Below are 18,864 nucleotides of genomic sequence, written 5' to 3'. Positions count from 1 at the left end.
CTCAGTCTATTTAGCCTTTTCATGCAGCACAAACCCTCCAATGCTGGCAACATCCTTTTGAATCTTTTCAGAATGATTTCAAGTTTCACAACATCCTTCCTATAGCAGGGAGATCAGGATTGAATGGAGTGTTCCAAAAGTGGCCTAACCAATGTCCTGTACAGCTGCAACATGACCTCTCAGATCCTATACTCAATGCAGGTGCAGATGGTGGCTCAGTTGGTGCATTATGAGGTGTGAGGAAAAGAAAGACGCCAGGGAGATTGTGATAAGGAAGAAGGAGGCACAGGGTGTGAAGTAGAGTGAGAATGAGAGAGGTACAGCAGAGTTAACCATCTATGGACAGGGGTAGACAGTTCAAGCTACAAGCATGCACAGAATAGTGGATGAAGAGATATTGTGGGTACAGAAAGGTGGGGCATACAGGGAATAGAAACATGGGAAATAGGAAAAGGTGCAGACCATTCAGAATTCCAAGCCCACTCCACCATTCATTATAATCATGGCTGATATTTCAATTCAATGGCCTGCCTCTGATTTCTCCATATCCTTTGAACCCTTTAGCCCCAAGTACTATATCCAACCCCTTCTTAAAATCATGCAATATTTTCATCTCAAGCACTTTCTGTCGTAGGAACTCTTTGTGCTCACCACTTGCTGAGTGATGACAATTCTCCCCATCTCAGTACTAAATGGTTTGTTCCATATCCTACAGAAGCATAATCAAAGCAGAAAAAGAAGAAAGTTGGAGAGATTTACATACGTAAAAGCAGTAATGACAGAGAGTCAGAAGTAAGAGAATAGAGAAAAGGGTGAGGTACAGAGAGGGGGAATAGGACATGAGGATATCGAGAGAAGTGCACGTGTTACTGAGGGAGAGAAAGGGGTTTGGGGCATCAGGGAGATACCTTGGGGAGAGGGGTCGGACAAGGGAGATAGGGAGACAGGGATGGTGAGAAAGGAGTGGGGCAAGAGGGTCTAGGAGAGGGACAAGGGGAATGAACGTGGAGTGAGGGGAGAAAAGCAGGAGAGGAATGGAAGATAGTATAATGGGGTAGGATGAAGGACAAACACTGAGGGTAGGGAGAACAGAAGGGGGATAAGGAGGCGTCTGTGGAGGGATATATATATATAACATATAAGCGAGCGGAACACAGGGAGATAGTTGTGGTGGAAGGATGATAGATAAAGTGAGGATAGGGAGAGAGGGCCGGTCTGAGAGGGAGGAGTTGGAAGGGGCAGAATGAACTGCACCGTGTCGTGAGCTGTGCAAACTTAACTGATCGCAAAAGGTGCACAGCAGAGAGAGGAAAACTTCCATAAATATTTAAAATACACCGGGCTCCTTTGATGAAAGCGAATCGTGTACTGGTCACAGTGTGGGACACTTGGCAGCATACCCTTCTTTAGTGTTAATCGTGCTCTATGTTCGCCTCTGTCTCTTTTATCCTCTTCAGGATTTTTGAGACCGCGCAGTAACTGCGCTAAAATAAACACCACTCCCCCAACCAGCATTTTTTTCTCTCTCTAATTTCAGAAAGGTGATTGCAAGCGTCTGCTTGGATTTCCTGCTGCTCGGCATGTACATGAAAAGGAGACCTGCAGGGATTTGTTAATTTCTTTCTGATCTGCTGTCAGAGGGCGAAGATGTCTGTGCAGGGAGCTGGAAGTCCCCTCCTGGATTTGCTCTGGTGTTAGGGACCCGTTCATTGCTGGTGATGTCTGCTGGAACCTCTTCAGAGTCAGAGCCACCGAGAAACACAGGGACTGTCGCCTTGGGATTTTGTACAGCGGCGTGCGTCAACCCGTTTTCAGACCTGTGGGTTTACTGTAGCTGAATACGGGGAGAGCAGAGAGAAGAGGAACCTCCTGATTTTTTCTTTAAAAAAAATTCCTGTAACCACTGGAGGCGTGGGATCTCAGCTGAACTGTGGCTCATGGAATTTACTGTATTCATGAGCTGGAGTCTGTGTTGCTAGCTCTCACCCCTACAATCAATTGCATACTTGAGTTGTGTGGACTACTGTTTTTTTTAATCTCTCTGGCCACTGTTCAGAGGTAGGTTGGAACCAGTACCAAAGCTGTGTTTTCTGAGATTGACGTGTGAGTCTTTACACCACCTATATGACTATGTTTATTATCAATGATATGTGTTTGGACCTCTCTAGCAGTACCACGAATACAGTATTTAAGGTTAACGAGTCAGTTGGGGTTTGTTTTGCATTAGAGCATCCTTTGAGATTGGTGATGAGGGCTCTCTGTACCACCAACACCCCCTGCCCCACACCCCACTTCAGTTAAAGGAAATTGGACCAATGTACATTTATAATTAACTCATGCTAGAAAAAACACAGACAAGTTATTTAGCATTGGTCTGTTTTGAGGTCCAAGGTGACTGCCCTATTTCTTCAAGGTTTTTGTATTTATTTCATTTGGCATTAAAATGTCGCAATAGTTATGTAGAAATGCTCATTATTTGATTCTTTCACCTAAAGGTGCATAAGTGTGACACAAATGTTTGTTGTGTATGTATGTGTGTGTGAGAGAGAGAACAGAGAGGATGGAGCTAAATAAGCAAGGCTGTGATTTGTGGGATGTTCCATTGAGAGCACTGTACTTCAGAAGGATCTGCCTGCTACAGTGCTAGCGTTGGGCCATTTAAGAGGATTCTCAAATAATTTTTAATGTCCATCTCAAAAGGCAAACAGTCTTCCCTACAGCAAGGGGTAGACGCACCTATGATAACTCTAAAACAGGCTATCATGACATGCCATGACTGTTGGCTATGAATATTTGGTACAATATGTCCCTTTATCATACAATTATTTTTCCCTTCCACTCCAAGTTTGAAAAAAATGTAGTGATACAATTATTTAAAGCTTTAAAATGCCATAATGCATATCTAATTACATGTCTTGGGGTTTGAGCAGGTCCCAGTCTTGTTGAAAACTCTGACATTGAACATTTTAAAGCCAAATTTAATTATTTTAAAATATAGACTTTGAAATGACTTAAGTGCTGATCTTGACCTTTTGGAACAAAAAGTGTTGTGTTGAATCTCATTATTCCTGTGAATATAGTATAACAATTGTTACTATCTCTTGCAATTACATTTTGCTGTTCTGTAAACTTGCCAGTTGAATGATACGGCCTGCGCTTTAGTCCCAGTTATCACCTTTTTCCCATTATAATTTTTCATGTCCACATTTCTAATAGAAAGTGTTGACATGAACCAGTTAAACTGAATTTTACCTTCCTCCCAGTGGGAATGTCGTGGAAACAGTTTTGTGCTCATTAGTCTCTCAGCTTGTACTGCAGAGACTCCTATGCTTCAATCATTGGTACTTCTCTGCTTCCCAAATAACTGTAAGATTTGATATTTGTGTTGCAACAGCAATATAAACTCAAAGGTATAATAGATTAAAAAGGACAGAATTTGTGATTGGTACCAACTGCCCTGGTGTAAAATAGAACCAATCTGAGGGTGAAGATTAATATCATAATTAACTCATATATCAATGGTATTGTACATGGGGACTTAAGATCAAGTTATTCATCAGATGAGACAAAGTTGGTAGGCAGAGGTTAATTGGAGTATGATGTTGAGACGTAATTCAATTCCTGAATTTGCAGCAATTTAAAAAAATGGTGGTGTTCAGGATCCATCTATCCCAATTGAATGTGTTTGAAGTTGTTTCGCGCAAAGTAGCTCAAGTTTTTTTTTAAAAAAGCAACTGTCCGCAGGAGGGATGGGTGCATGGATGTAATAAGTTCATCTCTGCCACAGTCGTAACAAATTCACCTATGCAACTGGCCTGGTTGCCATTGTGCTCATTTAGTGCTGTTACAGCACCCCCTCTTGAATAAAATTGGAACTATCGATTGACCATTTATACAGGACTAAGTTTTTAAGTTCAGTGCTGCAGAACTTAGGTTATTGGGCCAGTAACCCAGAGAATGGTGACTTTGGATATAAGCATTGGAGAATTTATGTTTAGTTGTTTTTTAAACAATGAGGCTCAGTAAAAATGACAGAGAAGATGTTGGGTTATCCTGCACATATATGCTCTTTTAATATTTCTGAAGACAGGCCAAGTTGAAGTTAGGTGAGATGACACTTAGTTTAATGTGTAGACTGCTCTTTGCTACATTTGCAGTATTTACTCACTCTAAATCCACAAGAACATAAGATCAGAAGAAGCCAGAGGAGTGGACTATTTGGCCTATTCTACCTGCTCTGCCATTCGTTGTGATCATGGCTGATATTGAATTTCAAATCCAGTTTCCTGCCACTCCTCATATCCCTTGATTCCTGACAGACCAATAATGTGTCTACTGCAGCCTTAAATGTATTCAACAGTAGAGTATCATCTACCTTTTAGATAGAACATTCCAAAGATTCACATCCTTTTGAGTGATATAATTCCTCTTCAACTTCATCGTAATTAACTGGGCTTTTATCCTGACACTGCTCCCATGTTTTCAATCCCTTGACCAATGGAAACAACTTCTCAGCATCTATCCTATCAAACTCCTTCAGAATTTTGCACATTTCAACGATATTATCTCTCATTCTTTTAAACTTCAGAGAATATGTGACCTTTGAGAACATCCAGTTCTGGCCTTCTGAACATTTCTGAATTTTATCGCTGCATTGTTTATGACTATCTATTCAGCTGCCTAATCCCTAAGGAATTTCCTCTACAAAAGCTCTAACATATTTCTTCATTCTGTTCTCCTTTAAGATGCGCCTTAAAATCTTTCCAGTTAGTTTTTAGTCACCTATCCTCCTGCATTGGCTAGCTATTGCTTGTTTGTAAAATATTCTCTTGTGAAATTCTAAGGAGCTTTTTCAGATATTAAAGGTGCTATATAAATGTAAGTTACTGTGATTGTGAGCAAATGTGAAGTATAGCTAGTATCAGGGAGAAAAAAAACATTGTTTATGTATGCTAACAAACAAATTGTAAAATACTGACCTTGGGATGAGCTTTCTCGATAAAATATGATAAAATTGTTCTGCTACCTATTCAAACATCAAGGCAGAAATTCTTCTTCTTTTGTTGCTTTTTATGGGGCCTGATTTTGCTATCTGTGTGCTAATTTCTAAAAATCTCTTTGTGAATGCCAGTAGAGATCAGATGAGTTTTTCAGTATTGTAATGCTTGTTGTGCCCCTGAATATCCAGATATTGTTTGGAATCTGCAGAGCACCATTTCGTCTGCTGATGCATTTACATCTCAAGATCGGGCTGTGCTGATAAACTGACACCTTCTGAGCAGTTCCAGTTCACAGTCCTTACAATATTTGTTGAAAGTATTTATAGCCAATTCTTTTCCATAGAAAAATGACCATCCCATGCTGCAACATAACAGTGGTTCTGATTGAAGTTCTGCATTTAAACTGTTTTATATAATCATTAATTTATATGCTGCAGATATTATGAAGGATGCAAAATAATTTTTTGTTGAACTTTATGTCCAAAGTCAAATTTAACATGGTTTATAATTACTAGTTTTAGGCAAAGCATTGCTTGTTTAGCTCCAATCGTAAACAAATGATAGTCAAAAGTGCAAAGCCAAGCATTGTGTTTTAATTTGATTGAAAATAAACTTGTTAGTCTAAGAAAGGATAATGTAGTTCATGGATTAGTTTCTAAACAATAAGCCAGATAAATGTAGGTTCTTATAATGCATCTTTGTGATTAATTAACTGTGAAAATGTTGCTTTCTAAATATGCTCTACTTCTAGCAGCCTAGCTGGTGGTGTTGGCCTGATCTTGATGACACCATCCTTTTGACTCTATTATAAAATTATTTAACAAGCTGCAATAATAAAAATGGAAGATGCTTAACCCATTCAGCAGTTTAGGCAAATGTGTTTAAGATTGCTAGCTGTATTTTTGTTGTTTAGCTGGTAGTTCCAGTCAAGAGATTTTCTGATGTGGCAGACCAGCCTAGGCGTGAAGGGCACTGTTGCATCTAAGTTTTGTTCTGGGGAGGCAGGGATTAGGGTTTTGGAATGAGCCAGGTACCTCAACCCCAGGAGCAGAGCCTACATGACCATAAATGTGGGTTAGTGTCAAGTCAGGCTGGTTAGAAAGCCCACCTTGGTTCTTTGACACTTTTCACTGTTATAGATGTTGCTAGATTCCCTGAATTCCTTACCACACCAAGTTCTTTCATTAACCCTGCAATCCTATGTCGTTTATACTTCCATATCACTTCTGTAGACACTTACCTGGTATACAGTATGGGAGGATCTCAGGAATCTTGTGGAGATTTTAAAAAATGCTTCCAATAGGAAAATATAGTGCTCACTCTTGTACATTTGGATAGTGAAAAAAAATCATTCAATAAAACACATTTGAAGCTTTTATATATAACTGTGTTAATCTTTTATGCAAACAAACTTCTATCCAGGCACAGTATTGAAAACAACTTCTACTTTTGTAGTCTATTAAGCTGTCGAGCAAATTGTGAGCTGAAATACCTTGTTAAGAAAAACTTGCTTTTGAAATTCAGCCTGGCATTCACAATGACTTAATAATAGGCCTTGGGGAAATGTTAGCAAATAAATTTATTGAAACTGCAAAATGAGTTTTCTTTTTGATTTAAACCAGATGGTGTTAATCAAGTCAGTTCATCAGAAGGTTTTTGTTTAAAATGACACATTAAACCTTATTTTTTTATTTACATTTCGTGAGCAGGAGATTTAAAAGCCTCCAGACAATGACAATTAAACAAACCTTATTCACCTTTCAAGAAGGTTTATGTCTACTTCATAAAGTTATGGATCATTCATTATGGGTCTGGCAATAGCCAAAATGGGTTCTGTTTGAACTTAGCACCAATCATTCTTGAAAACTGTGGAGTCTTTCCAACTTGGCAAAAAATTGGCACAGCATTTTAGATTGATAATCTTACTACAGAAAACCAGAGAACTAAGTTTTTCTCACAGATGCTACATGCACTCCTGACCAAGACTACTGATTTGCCTGGCAGCGGGATGGGTGCAACTTGATGAAAGCTGATTAAAGGCTGTGGTAAGAGGCTGCCTAACTCTAAACCCCTAGAAGCAGCACAGAGCAGCCCACATGACTAAAGCAGAACAGGGAAACAATATTTTGAGGCCTTTATCATGGGCCTGGCATCAGTAGCAGCAATGGGCTGTCTTCTTCACAAAGGCAGCTCAACTGGACAGAGTATTTTTAAATTTTGGAGTGAATAAAATGTTGGAGAGAAGTGTTCTGTCTTAGCTTAAAAAGTAGCTGACTATTGTCCCTTGGCCATTAAGCTTTGAGCACCCACCCAGTATCTTATGTTATTTGGTGAACTGGACCTCTGGCCGCTAATTGGCCAACTGGAGAAAATTGACAGAGATAACAAGGTCTGGAGCTGGATGAACACAGCAGGCGAGGCAGCATCTTAGGAGCAGGAAAGCTGACGTCTCGGGCCTAGTCCCTTGATCAGTAAAATTTCTGATTGTTGGGAGCTTTAATGGAGATGTACAAGGTTATGACAAGGTTGGAATTTGTTTGATAAAGTTAGCTGAGGGACACCAACTTAAAATTTTCAGGAAGGGATGCAAGGAGGATCTGAGTGAAAACGTTTTTTAAAAAAATGTACCAAGTGGTAATGGCTTAGAAAATGCTGCCTGTTAGGATAATGAAAAAGGCAGACAATTAATACTTAAAAAGAAAACTGGTTTGACACATATGAAATAAAGTTGCAGATTTACAAGAATAAAGTAATAAGATTGCTTGACAGAGAGCTGGTGTGAACATGGAGGACTAAGTAACTTCCTTCTCTGCCATTATGCCTACATAGGAACAGTCATTGCTGTAAATTTATAAACAGAACCTTCTATTTTACTTCAGGCTTTTGTGGCATGTTGTTTCGTCACCTTGATATTTACATGAAGTATCGGATAATTATGAGCCAAACAAAAATTTTCTGATGAAGGGTCTAGGCCCGAAATGTCAGCCTTCCTGCTACTAAGGTGCTGCTTGGCCTGCTGTGTTCATCCAGCTCCACACCTTGTTATCTCGGATTCTCCAGCATCTGCAGTTCCCATTATCTCGGAGAAAACTGACAGTTGGCTGACAGTTCTCCATTCAGTGCTAGGCTTCTGATTGCCATTTGACCCCAATCAGAGTCCTGAAGCTGACGCGGAAGTTCCTGACTTCAAATATTTCCTGTAATCTTCAAAGTTTTTACTAGTGTGTTAATTGTTTAGATTAGATTCCCTACAGTGTGGAAACAGGCCCTTCTGCCCAACAAGTCCACTCTGCCCCTTGGAACATCCCACCCAGACCCATCCCCCTATAACCCACACACACCCCTGAACACTATGGGCAATTTAGCACGGCCAATCCACCTAGCCTGCACATCTTTGGGCTGTGGGAGGAAACTGAAGCACCCAGAGGAAACCCACACAGACATGGGGAGAATGTGCAAACTCCACACAGACAGTTACCCGAGGCTGGAATCGAACCCGGGTCCCTGGCGCTGTGAGGCTGCAGTGCTGACCATTGAGCCACCGTGCCGCTGAATTGTATTGGTAATTAATTGTCTGTGCCAAAGTTGCTGTACTTTTGCCCCTTCACTTTTAGACAATGGCTCATAATTATCCGATATTTCATGTAAATATCAAGTTGACGAAACAACATGCCACAAAAGCCTTAAGTAAAATAGAAAGTTCTGTTTATAAATTTACAGCAATGACTGTTCCTATGTAGGCATAATGGCAGAGAAGGAAGTTACTTAGTCCTCCACGTTCACACCAGCTCTCTGTCAAGCAATCTTATTACTTTATTCTTGTAAATCTGTAAGTTTATTTCATATGTGTCAAACCAGTTTTCTTTTTAAATATTAATTGTCTGTCTTTTTCATTATCTTAACAGGCAGCATTTTCTAAGTCATTACCACTTGGTACATTTTTAAAAAAAATGTTTTCACTCATTGTCAATGCACCCCTTACAGAAAATTTTAAGTTGGTGTCCCTCAGCTAACTTTATCAAACAAATCCCAACCTGTCATAACCTTGTACATCTCCATTAAAGCTCCCAACAGTCTCAACTTCATCAACTTAACCTTGTAACTAAACTTGGCCATCACCGGAACCATTTGGGAAATCTCTTCTATATTCTCACATCTTAAATGTAAGTGTCACACTCAGTTCAGTGTTCATTTTGCACAATAAAACCTACTGTGGTATAGACATAATTAATCATATTTAAACTAGAAGTCCTCAATTAACAATAAAACATGGTATTTAAGTATTGATGAGCATTCCATAAAAAAGTTGTAGACAATAACTGGCATGAACCAGCAAAAGCTCACCAGTATAATTATTTATTACAAATCTGCTGCATTATTGAGTCCCTGGGTTAACATCCAAATATAACTTCTACAATGTTTTACATTTCAGTAAATTAGAATGCACCCTGTGAGTTTTTGCCAGCTACATTCACTTTAATTACACGTTACAGAAACCTAATGCTGCTCTAGAAGTACTGTTTTAACAACTGCACTGCCACTCATGGGAAAGAGAACTAAACTAAGCAACTGGAATATGTTGTCTATACATAACAAACACATACAATTTAAAAAATTTAATTCTTTGTCAATGCATAATTTTTCTCGCACGACCTTTACATGTAACACTTCAAATTCCTCTGACTTCTTGTTCGTATTCTTATGTGTCATTTCTGAGTGCTTCTTTTGCTATTTATATGAACTAGAAAACATATCACACATCTGTTAGATACAATATTTATGATAACAGTAACAATTTTTTTATCATTAAGATTGAAAGGTGCTAATTAAATCATTTTATTTTCAAAAGGAATTGAACAGCTAGGAGAGAATATACTTATCCACAATATAAATTTAGTTTGAATTTTGTATCTAATTTAGAAGTTAAATAATGATGCTCATTCCTGAATTTGTTGTGATTCTGCAAGACATATTGTGTGTAACTGATTTCTGATGCAGTTTTTCGGTGTGTAGGAAGAGGAGGACATTAGCCATGTGTCAATGGTGCTTTCTAATAATGTACACACGAATTGGAATATGTGGTGAGTGTACATAGAATGAGTACATGCAGAGTGTGAATGCACAATATGGTTTGCCTACCCAGTGTACGTGCTGAATATGTATGTGCTTGGTTGCTAATGAGTGTACACATGTGACTTTAAGGAGTGTGTGTATACTGAATATATAGACCAAGCCACAATGTGGTGGTAGCAGGGGACAGTACACTGAGGGAAATCAACACTGTTCTGAGCAGCAAGCAGCATGAGTCTAGATGCCTGCCTTGTCTGTTTAGTGACAGGGTTTCGGACATCTGCTGTTGACTGGAGAAGAATCGGCAGTGGGAAAGGGAGATTCCAGTGGTGTTCATCCCTGTTGGTACTAAGGATGTAGGTAGAACTGGGAAAAAAATTCTGTTAAGGGTATATGAGAAGTGACATGATGATGGATCAGAGCTCCAAAAAATGGCAGACATTGCACTCTACATTTTAGAGGTAAACTTGGCACTGTGCCACCTCTAGAGTGTCAGTAAAGATTAACATTCATTTAATCACCCCTACGCTGCAGGTTAAGGGAAGCACAAAGAGTGTCTCTCATTTTAAGTGCTGCCAGTCACCCATAGCCGAAATAAGTCAAGACAAAAGAATTTCACTCACAGTTGAAAGGAATCGGAATTCGTGCCACTGCTATTGATAACTACAACTGTGTCAGCCACAACATTCAACTGGATGCTCTCTACACACCATTCAGAGATTAATCCGTATGTCATTTTTAACATTTATGTCTTTACATGTTAATAGGCAGTTAAGAGAATACTTGCTTGATTGGTTCTTGGAACAAGTCATTTGTTTTATCAGGAACGATTAGACTAGCTAGGTTCACTTACACCAGAGTTCAGAAGAGTGAGGGGTGATTGAAGTTTACAAGTTCATAAATGTTCTTGACAAAGTGAATGTGGAAAGGATGTTTATTCGTGTAGATGAGAGCAGAACCAGGGATTAATTAGGGATTAAAATTAGGGATTGCCTTTTCATGTTAGAGATAAGGAGAAATGTTTTCTTATAGAATTGCTTAACTTTGGAATCCTTTAATGGCAGTGGAGGTGGGGTGATGGGATATATATAGGGCAGAGGTAGATAGATCCTTATTAGGTAAGGGAATGAAAGGTTCTCAGGGATGGCTGGAAATGCAGAATTTGGAATGCAAACAGACCAGCAATGGTGGAACAGGCTTGAAGGACCAAATGGCTGAATTTTGTTTCCTAATTCAAATGTGTGGAGAGAGAGAAAGAGATTGTGCACATGTGTATCTGTGTGTGGATAGAACATGTCTAACGAATGAGTGTGTGCATGTGAGTGTGTCAAGTATGTCAACTGAGAGTGAAGTATACAAGTATGTGAAGTTTTTGTGTGTGAATGTGAGTGTGTGCTTGTGTGCCTGGGTAGCGTGTGTATGTAGAGATCATTTACATTATGTGCAAGTAAGTAGAATGTGTGAAATACGTATCTGTGTATGGAAGTGTATGTAGGAGTTGGATGTATGCAGGTGATGTGTTTATATGTATATGGGAGTATGTGTAGATATTGGATGTGTTTAGGTGTAGTGTGTGTCTGTGTATGGGAGTGATCTCTCTGGCTGTTCCGTTCTGACTGAACAGTAGTTTTAATAGATTCTCTCTTTTTATGAATACGTATAGCCAACAATAAATAATTAACTAAAGGCATCACTTCTTTGTCACCACGACATTTATGACAAAAGTAAGACCTGGAAAAGAGAGGGCTTTTGATCGTACATATTACATGTTGATCAAGGTACAGGTCCAAGTTATTTTTCACAGAGCTAGCATTCTCCGATTGAGAAGTAGTGAAATGAAAGAATTTATTATATTTCAGAAGGGTTGAAGAATAAAGGACTACCTTGAATTATGAACCTGGTTGGGTGTATGATTATTTGTGGGCAGGTATTATTTTTGACAGGGTGGGAAGAGAATATTGTTGTCCCAGATGCCCTTGAGATCAAAATAATTTCAAATGTTGAGGGCTGATTGAGCTGGACAGCCTCTTGCTGTGTTATAAAGTCTATGATAGCAATTGTTTGTTACATAATTTAGTCATTTAGTAAGAACATAAAATGATCAGATGGTAAAAGACATCGAATGTGTGGTTTTATGTATTTTTTGCACTAGTAACACACAAGGTGCCTCAGTCAAAGTTTTTGATGGAGGGGAGGATATTTTTAATAAAGGAGTTATTTTTAATTTATTGAACAAGCTTGTAGTAAAGATGAGGAAGGAAATGTTGATGGCTGAAGGTTAAAGTTGTAACACTTTAACCCAATGACACAGAGCGAGCATAATCTTGCATCAGTTTAACAGGAGATAAATGAGTTTTACTAAAATGAAGCTTTTATCAATGTGATTGTTGCCTTGAAAAATGTTCCAGAGGAAAATGATAATGTGCAGCTTGTGACAAAAGCTATTTATAAGTGAGTTTGATTTAATACTACCATTAGGAACTAAAACTATACACAGTGCCATTGACTGAGGGCTCGCCAGGTCTGGAAACATTTTCTTCTTCCTCTTGTTATAGCTGTTGCTGTAAGGTGTTTGTACATCATTTCACAATGCGCTACCAAACAAATTTCACCAAGGCAGCCTTTTATATACTGATCAATAGGTGCAACTTCCTTCTGAAGAAGACTCGTACCAGGCTTGAATTGTTAACTGTTTCTCTCTCCACAGATTCTGCCAGTCCTGCTGAGTTTCTTCATCATTCTCTCTGTTTGCTTTGACTTGCTTTGATTTTGGGAACTGAGAGCAGTAACTGCTGAAATTGTGTTTTACACATTGAGCTGAGCTACGAATTGAGCTGAGCTTCTGATCCTCAATGTGGAGGTGCAGTTGTTGGACTGGGGTGGACAAGGTCAGAAATCACACAACACCAGGTTGTAGTCCAATAGGTTTATCTGAAAACACAAGGTTTCAGAGTCTCACTCCTCATACCTGAAGAAGGATTAAGGCTCTGAAAGCTTATTTTTACACATAAACCTGTTGAACTATCACTTGATGCTGTATCAGATCTTCAAGGCAGATGCAGTGATCTACCTGTTAATGTTTAGAGAGGGTTTTGTGTAATTAGCTGGTATTCATTATATATCACGCGTTGCTTTTGCTGTTGTTGTTCTTTTGCTTATTTTTGCTGTTCATTGGTGTCCTTCTCTGCTTGTCTTTATCTATCTATCCATCTGCTTTGCTACAGTTTCCAGCCTGCCTTGTTTCTGGCTTGGAACAAAAGTCAACTGTCAAAATATTTGCAACCTGGGGGAGCACTTGCAGAAGAATGACATCAGTGCATGTCCAGCCATGCACCCCTTGAACTGTCACAAAAATGAGCAGGGATAATCTGTACAATCCATTGGCCACTGGTGTGCTCTTAGTGCAGGCCACAGAGGAAAATACAATAAAAACAGCCCGACATCTGACAAATTTGAGATTATTTGTTTAGATTGGATCAAAGTAAACAAAGTGAGGGAGGAAGAATTTGCTTGTGATTATTGATTTCCTGCTCTGGACTTTTATCATAAGTAATGTGTGCAAAATTCACAAAGCTGCACAGGATTATGTTTACAGTTAGATTGTGGAATATATAATGTAGCTTGGAATAGAAGAGGTGCATTGAGAAATGTTGACCTTTAATTGCCACTGAAGTATGAAATTACATTGGTATATACATGTGCTAATGAATTGATCTTGCACAATGTTATTACATTTGCAAGAAAGAGTGACTGATGGCCTCGAAAGATTTGATTGGATCGCTCAACAAAGCACAAAGCTGATGCTCACAAAGATTTCTGGTTATACAAGCCCCTGTGTCATTTGCTGTATGCATATGATAAACTCCAGATGAAATGATACACTTAAGTTCGATAGTATATTGCTGATGATTATTATACTCAATCTCTGCAAGTACAGCACACGTCAAATGAAATGGACTGCTGAAATCATGTTTAATAGCTGATATTTGTGTCAACTCCTTTAAATGTATGATATACGTTAGATAAATGTAGAATGTCGCATGACGATCTGGTGCAATATTTATTATAAAAGATCTAAGTTTATTAGTTTTAAAAGAATGTTTAAGGAACTAGCTAATTAATTGGAGTGTTATCTATAAATCCCTGTACTAATTTTGTTTGATGACTTTTGTGTGTTTCATTTTTTAAAACAATAGCCCTTCATGTCAGTTACTTCTCTGACAGCTCCATTACGTACAAACTGTAAATCAGGTATGCCGCGTGACCACCAAAGGCAGAACTGTCCTGGTGATGGAGGAGCTGGCATTCAGTTCTTTTGATTCTCCTATGAAGTCATCAAGTGTTGAAAATGGCAAACGTCTCACTGAATAGTCTATGTCTTCTGCAGTAATGATGCATGCTTTTTGTATAATACATTTGTGTACCTTCAAACTGGAATGCCAGGCATCCGAAATGAGCCATAACTCTATCTTTGTGCATGAAGAGCTATAACAGCCATAAATTTTGTTCTTTTTAAAAACAGACAGCTCAAGAGAAAACTTTATTTTCATAATGATAGCTCATGCCATTTAAACATATTTTAAAATAAACAATTGATTCAGCTATGATCTTACAAACAATTGTTGTGAATCATAATTAGAGTCTCATTTTCCACTCAATTTAACTACTTATGAAAATATTGTAACATGGTATCTGGAGCACTGTGTCCTCATGGTGCTTATGTTCTTAAGAAGCAGTGAATGGATAGTAACATAGGCGAAGGAACTGTTAAGATCTGCCTCTTTGGTTTCAAAAAATATGTTTTATTTGAGGCAGGAATGCGATGTCTCCCCATTGCGTGATTCCCAGTCACTAGAATAACGTACACTTGGTAGGTTGCTCCCAGATTTCCACCAATTCCCCTCCGAAATAAATGCCTGTGATAATCTGGTTATGATTTTGCAATTAAGTTTCATTACTGATGAAGGAAAATATTAAATCCTGCCAACACATTTTTTTAATGTATCAGTGACTTATGGTGGTGACACAGGCCCGTTATTGTAAAGTCATCTGATTTATCAGTGTCACACTGAACAAGATTTATGGTGTAATAGTATGGTTGCCCCATCTGGCTTGTAGATGCTTTGCTTCACAAAGGGCCCTGGAGAGACATCTAGAAACACAGCTGCGATCTATTTTTCTTTGTTAGTGCTCATTTCTCTTAACAGCAATCATCATGTTCATAGCATGATTATTCTGGAAGATAATTTGATTTCGTTTGGCCTATTTGTGATTAAATTCTATTGCAATTAAACCAATAATATTTTATTAAGCTGTGAAACAAAGATCCCCATGTTTCTAAAATAAGGCATCTTGTTATCACAATACCAGCTTAAAAAAGTTAATACATGTTCAAGCAACAGTGGTGAATTTTAAAATCTTTTCTTTCTGCTCATGTTGTTGATCTGCTAACTTCAGTCATGAGATAGCTCAGGGAATTACTAATCCTGACAGTATGAAGGGACCCGAAGTAACATCGGCAGAGATATAGCCATTAACCCTGGGGTGCTTTAGCATTTGTACCATTTCAACTCTGCATGTTATGTCAAGATAGATGAATTATCAAGCTCAGCGACTCCTCTCAGCCAATTCCTTTGTGGGTGTCATGAACACTAACCACTGAAACAAGCATTTCTTTTTAAATGTAGTCTTTAACATTGTAGCCACCAGGCTGGCTTGTCATTATTGATTTTAATTTTTAGTGTGAAATAGTTTATTGGAAAGTACAAACTGTTCATGGAAAGCGGCAGTGCAACGTGTTTTAATGTTGCTTGCGGACATTATCTCCCTTCTGGGGATTGAGACTTGCGAATCTCTTACTGTATGCTGAGAGGTGTTATGCAAGTGGTTCTACATAGTGTGAAGAGCTGAGAGATGACACTCAAGCTTCAGCTTGCATCCTTGATGCATACAAAATACTTGCAAAATTTCCTTTGTGCTCACTTACTCTTCCTTCTCCTCCTTTCAATTTAACATTCCCCCAATCTCCTTGCTCCCTCAAACGACTTCCAGCCCAGCAGAAGAAATGCACAATTCAAATGTTTGTTTATTCTTTCAGCAGAAACCAAAGATATTGAGATGGTGTCTGTGAGTTGCTAAGCAGCGAGAGAAAGTAGTGAAAGATGCAAAAACAACTAACTCTTTGCTGTAGGTTCTCATCTCAATATTGGTCTTGTAGTTCTTCGTTTGTAGTGATTACTCTTATTATTACTTTGGTCAGGAGTATTTCAATTTTTGTTACTTTTAACTTGTTTTTGTAGCTTGATATAGAATAGTACCTTAGAAATCAATTATAATTTTGGAATCAAGAAAAAAAACTAGGAATCTACAGAAAGATTAAGTTGTAACTCCTGAATAATGCTGATCTGAATATATTATTTAGGTATGAACTATATTCCAAAGGGGTTCCAAAATCTAAGGCACAAATTTTTGACCTTTGGGTTGTGGGAGATGATTGACAATTCCCCTGTTCCCTGGGATCCTGGAAGAAAATCTCCAACTTTCAAATAGAGTTGGAGACCTCAGACAATTCTGACTGACCTGAGTAATTACTCAGGGAATGGTAGAGAGAGAAAAAAGAACAAATCTAACTCCTGGGTAATTGATTCCCACCCCACCCCCTGTCATTCACACTGAAGCCTCCCCCCCAAATTAGCCCTCCTGACATGAACTGACTAGCCCATGACCCAATTCTACCCTTGACCTAACTCAAACATATCACCCAAATGTCCCCAGTCTCCTGACCTCACTAGCTCCTGATCTGACAGGCCTCCTTGGCCTGACATGACTATCCCTCAGAACAACCTACTCACTTGTCGCCCTCCCCCGTCATCCACTTACCTTACCCTCCTTAATTCCGAATACAGTTACGTTGGGGAACATAAACTTATTTAGCGGAATACCGTAGTTATGCCATAAAACGGGGGATGGTTACATAGCACTGCTGTCTTGTTGCACAGAATTGTATGTGAAGGCTCCTCCATTGGAAGATCTCAGAGAACAACAAGATCAGTGTCTATCATTTGTCCAATCACAGATCGAAATTGGGTTTCTGACAGGGATTGGAATAGCTAGGTCATTGCAACTTACATAAAACATATTTAGAAGACTTTCATTTGGCTGATTATACTCACTTATACTTGTTGCTCTTGAGTGGATGTGGTTGTAGAGTGGTAATATCACTGGACTTGTACTGCAGCACCCTAGGCTAATATTCAGAGGACATGGGTTCAAAGCCCACCTCAGCAGATGGCGAAGGTGGATTTCAATAAAGAAAATCTGCAAATAGAAAGCTCGTCTGGAACTGAATGGTCAATTGTTGTGAAAGAACATCTGATTTACTATGTCGTCTAGGGAAGAAAATCTGCCATTCTACGTGTGGCTGTAGATTGACAGCAATGTGGTACACTCTGCGCTGCCTTTTGGATGGTGAGGGACAGCCAATAAATCCTGGTCAATGCCTGTATCCCATGATTAATAAAAATTAAACCTCCAACACATGTTGAAATTTATTTTGTTTGGTAACTTGAGTGGAATGTAATGAACCTTGCAGAAGTGGAATAATCCTTGTGTTAAAATTTAAAGACACTTTTTTACATTGTGCCAGTCTGTCTAAATTCCAATCCGAACAGCTGATCCAGAATATTGTGCCCCATTCCAGGAGCTGCACACATTATACAGACTGAGCCTTCAGTGCTGTACAGAGGGAGAGACTCGGTTTTTTAAGTGATGTGTTAAACTTAGGATCTGTCTGCTTATTTCCTTTGACAAAGAGGGAGTGTTGGGGAGGGCATGGGGACATGTGTTTGCAGAATGCAGAGGAGAAGTCCATTAATGCCTGGAACATAGCTTTCCTGCTGAATTTAACGGTAGGAGAACTGTGTTTCCTTTTTAAACTAGAATACAAGATCAGCTTCACTCTCTCGCTCTGTCTCTCAGCATCAGCCAGATTGAAAGGTAGCCAGCTGCCGGTAGGAAATCCAGCTGGGAAAGCCGCATATGGAATACCAATAGCAAGGGGAGGATCTGGGGGAGAACGGCAGCTTGAAGCAGGAGATTTGCTTGAGAGTGCAGTGGAAGCAATGCTGATTGCCTTGGCCTGTATTCTGCTGGTACTGGTACCTATCTTTAGCTGCCTCATTTCCTGCATTATGTTTAAATGGATGCCAGCATTGGAGCGCCAAAACATGAAATTAGTTTGATCATTGCTGACTCGGCTCTCCAGAGTACGTTATTTGGATGGCAGTAGGTAAACTTATAGCAGGTGCTTTTTCATGGAATCCAGGCCAGGAACTAATTCCCAGGGTATGGAGCAGTATGAAAAGGGTCTTTTTATGGTTTGAAGACAGTAGACAGAATACAGAGGGCGTGTTAAACAGGAATGGGGAAATTGGAGAGGGATTCAATGGAATCAAAAATCTGAATGTTTGGCTAATTTGGAGAAAATTGCTGGGATATTGGCTTGCTGAATGAGACACTGGACCATACCAGCCAAACTGGGCTGTCTAGTCATTTTACACCACAGCGTGACTCAGTTTCATTTTTATGACTTGTATGGTTGTGTGTGGTCAATGGCTCTTTGGGAAACCTAACAGTGAGTTAGCGTTACTGCTATAAAAATCAATGATTTCTGTCAGATTGGAGTCTGAGCAGCACTTACTGAGTGGGGCAGTTTACAGCCATCAATCCTCCTTTCGAGTATTTTTAATCAACCTGACCATAGATGTGACGATGTACCTCTGATTTCTAGGCAAAG

The 18,864-nt window shown here is 39.1% G+C and overlaps 1 protein-coding gene across 1 annotated transcript in view; it reads left to right on the top strand.

Annotated features, from left to right (window-relative positions):
- Positions 1-1,537: 1,537 nt before the first annotated feature.
- Positions 1,538-18,864, top strand: part of sgcd (sarcoglycan, delta (dystrophin-associated glycoprotein)) — a 483,273-nt gene continuing 465,946 nt past the window's right edge. Inside the window, exon 1 of the mRNA XM_048543422.2 lies at positions 1,538-2,058. The gene's annotated coding sequence lies outside the window, so the exon portion shown is untranslated. The remainder of the gene's footprint in view (positions 2,059-18,864) is intronic.

This window comes from Stegostoma tigrinum, chromosome 13 (genome assembly GCF_030684315.1).
Source record: "Stegostoma tigrinum isolate sSteTig4 chromosome 13, sSteTig4.hap1, whole genome shotgun sequence".
Taxonomy (NCBI): domain Eukaryota; kingdom Metazoa; phylum Chordata; class Chondrichthyes; order Orectolobiformes; family Stegostomatidae; genus Stegostoma; species Stegostoma tigrinum.
The sequence above is the reverse complement of the archived record's forward strand: the minus strand, read 5'-3'. Positions and strand labels throughout refer to the sequence as shown.